At 39.3% G+C, this 3,350-nt stretch overlaps 1 protein-coding gene across 4 annotated transcripts in view; it reads right to left on the reverse strand.

Moving 5' to 3' along the window:
• Positions 1–3,350, reverse strand: part of MAPK8 (mitogen-activated protein kinase 8) — an 84,572-nt gene that overhangs the window by 80,220 nt on the left and 1,002 nt on the right. The gene's annotated exons all lie outside the window — the stretch shown is intronic.

Genomic DNA, 3,350 nt, shown 5'->3' on the forward strand with positions numbered 1-3,350 from the left:
CCCCTTTCATTGCTACTACACCACCAGAGCTCCCGAAAAGGGGCAGCAGGCCAAATATACTTGAGAATCCATGATCCAAAGAAATATAAAGACTTCCATGTCTTACAAGACACTTCAACAGAGCCCTTCTCAAACTCATCAATGGAATATGTCCATTCACAAAATCAGTACCATCTCTTCTTCACAGCAGCATTTAGAGGGGAGTGGAAAGGGACCAGGAGCCCTGGAAGTACCAAAACTTAGGGTCAGTCAATTCTGACTCGCAGCGACCCGATAGGGCAGGGTAAAACTGTCCCTGTGAGTTTCCAGTTCTGTAACTCATTACCAGAGTAGAAAGCTTTGATGTTTTTAAAATGTTGATCTTGGTGATTTCTAACTTCTGATCTTGCTGTTCGCAGCCCAATTAGTAACTACTATCCTACCAGGACTCCTTCTTGGTGGTATAGTGGGTTTGAAATTCTACTGCTTACTAAAGGTCAATGGTTTGAATCCACCAGCTGCTCCATGGGATCAAGATGAGGCAGTTTTCTTCCATTAAGATCTACAGAGCATGCTGTGGAGTGGTTTCATTCTGCCTTTTAGAGTTGTGAGTCAGAATCAATTTAACAACAATTGGTTTGGTTGAATTTGGAGAAGTGATTTAATAGGGTGATGAAAATGTTCTGGGATTAGGCAGTGGTCATCAATTTTCAACTTTGTTAATACTCTAAAAAACACTAACATTGTACCTTTGAGAAAGTCAAATTTTATGGTATGGGACAAATTTATTTCAATGAGGCTGTTATTTTAATTGTTTTTAGAAAAGCGAAACCAAAAAAACCTTGTTATTTTTTTAGCCTATGAGCTATTGCCAAAGGATTTTTATCACCAAATTTTAAGTGGAATCTGCTATAATTAGGTAAAGCAGTAAACAACAGTATTTCAAATTTTCATCATTTAATAAAGTATCTTTTTCTAATTTTGTTATTTCTCCTCTATATCAGATGACAAAAATAAGCTCACTCAAAAAATAATATTCAATAAAAGATGTGTTGTACACATTCACATACACCCATCCATTGCTACCAAGTTTATTCAGACTCATAGCAATCCAAAAGTAGAGAAGAGTAACTGGTGGGTTTGAAATGCTGATTACGTAATTTGCAACCCCACACTTAACCCATTGTGTCACCAAGGCTCCTTACTAACAAGAACAGTAGTGTGGTAGTTGCATAAGTTCAGGTCAACTTGTTAAAAATAGTCAAGGGGTAGAATCTAGCAGGTCAATCAGGTCGTAGCTTGATGACCTCAACTGGAGGTGCTATGGAGATATATAGCTCACTGGAAACCAAACACACTCTCGCTGCTCCTCTTCCTGCTGACAAGCCACAGGAAGCTATGCTGATGGAGCCCTGGAGCTGGAGGAACCACATGGAGACCCACACCAGCGTTGAAATGTTTCCACTGCCACTGGACCTACAAGACTTTCCACGCACTGGCCTGGGATCTTCCAGCATTCTACATCATTACATGGCTGCAGGAGTCTAAAGAAGAATTTGTGGACTAGTATTGAACATATGGGCTAATATCAGACTTATGGACTTGATCTGGACTGGGCTGGGATGTTTTCTTAATATACAATTACTCTTTTTGATATAAAGTGCTCTCTTACAAACATGAGTCTCCCTGGATTTGTTTCTCTAGCTCTCTTACAAACATGAGTCTCCCTGGATTTGTTTCTCTAATCTACCCAGAATAACACTAGCAATTTTTACATCATCGAGGAACTCAATCATATTTCTTTTAATGTTCTTGGAATATGGAAAACAAAAAGCCCAAAGAGGTGATATCAGGACTGTAGGTTGCATGGGTAAGGTTTACCAAAAAATTCCCTCTAAGACAGATCTTGTTAATCATTAAGGTACATTATTGTAATGGGGAAAAAATTCCTCTACATAACTTTCCTGGCCTTTTTCTCACCAACACAATTTTGAATTTTCTCACTTTTTCATAATAAGCCCATGATCATCTTGTGTCCTTTGAAAAATATTATCAAGACTCAAAAAAAGTCACCATAACCTTCTAAATTGACCTTGATTTTAACTGGCCCAGCAGATCTCCTTGGAAGCCATTGGTTTGACTGGACCTTCCTCTCATGATCCACAACTCATTCCATTACAAATCAGTCCACTAAACTATCTTACTTAGCTTTGGATCTAGCTTAAAAGACTGATGGCAAGATCCCCTTTGAGCTAGTTGATCTTGCAATGTTTTTGGCAGCCATAGATCCAAAATTTTGTTCAGGTCACGGTGTTTGCTTAAAACTGAAAATGCCAAACCATGTGTAATCCCAATTTCAGTAGCTATCACATCACTGATAATTCTATGGTATTTTCCCACCAGTTTCTAAACTTCTGTCCATTTCTTCATTTCCCTTGGCTCATCTTTGATGGCTTCCTGACCTTTCTTTTAAAAGCTTGATCCATCTAAAAACTGCTGTTGTGAAGCTTCAATTATTTGGTGTGGCAGTTACAGACTCTCGTGTCAATTTGATAAATAAAGTGTAGGGGTGGAGAACAGTCTGGCAATCAGGTCACAGCATGATGCCTCCTTGTGGGCATGGCCTCATAAGGAGGGTCCTGGGAACCTCCTCTTTCTCCCTGTTCAACTTCCTGCTGTCAAGTCCCTCGGAGAGATGCTAGAGATACCACCATTGGATCCACACAACTATGCACCCACCAGCCTGTGATCTCCCTGTACTCTGCATCACTGCATGTGGCTGTGTGAGTCTTAAGAGGAATTTATGGGCTAGTATCGGACTTACTGACTTGTTCTAGACTGGGCTGGGATGTTTGCTTGATATATAATTACCTCTTGATACAAAGCTCTCTCTTATCCATATGTGTGTGCCATTGGATTTGTTTCTCTAATCAACCGGGCCTAACACATTTGGGAAGATGGCCACTTAATATCTGTTAAAATCTGGTATTAGCCCTAACCTCAAATCCCTTTTTTTCCCATGGCACCATACCATACTTTTTTCTGAAAGTATGGTACCTAGTATGGCGACTAAGATAAAGTGTATTACTGGGAGATCTTATCAGCAACCAGCCATCCACTGGTCAGAGAGACATTATAAAGCCTTTTCATCTAAGAACTGGACCCCTACTAGCAATACTTCTTTACCTTATCCTTGTATCACTTACAACACCAATCATCTCATTTAAAGGTATAATGTATTTCACTGAAGGCACCTTTTTCTATTAAAAGATATTTATCTTTACCTTCAAACCAATCTCTGTACACTACAAGGGAGATTGAATGAACTAATGAATGAATGAAACACATCTTCTAAGTGCCAAAAAGGAGTT

This window comes from Echinops telfairi, unplaced genomic scaffold, assembly GCF_000313985.2.
Source record: "Echinops telfairi isolate 266 unplaced genomic scaffold, ASM31398v2 ScPeMD7_35;HRSCAF=133_0, whole genome shotgun sequence".
Classification (NCBI taxonomy): Eukaryota; Metazoa; Chordata; class Mammalia; order Afrosoricida; family Tenrecidae; genus Echinops; species Echinops telfairi.